We start from the raw sequence: 303 nt of genomic DNA on the forward strand, positions 1-303 counted from the left end.
CGGTAAGTCTACGGATTTACAACGGTAAAATCAGCGGCTCGATTTCCCTTGGCTAACTCAGCAGATCGCCTAATGTGGCTTTGCTACAAGAAAAACACACTTTAAATAGATTTACGTTGATAAATATGATAATCTTACTGTTATGCTTTTTATATTATGGTATATTTTTTATAAAATTCCATAAAATGTCCATTTTTTTTATTTAAGTGTAACAAATGTATAAAAAATGCTTTAAAAGTTCATGTTATATTTAAAGAGGACAAAGACTAATTTATTTTTTTTTATTTTCGTTATTTGTAAAGA

This window comes from Tachypleus tridentatus, chromosome 10 (genome assembly GCF_004210375.1).
Source record: "Tachypleus tridentatus isolate NWPU-2018 chromosome 10, ASM421037v1, whole genome shotgun sequence".
NCBI classification, from domain to species: Eukaryota; Metazoa; Arthropoda; class Merostomata; order Xiphosura; family Limulidae; genus Tachypleus; species Tachypleus tridentatus.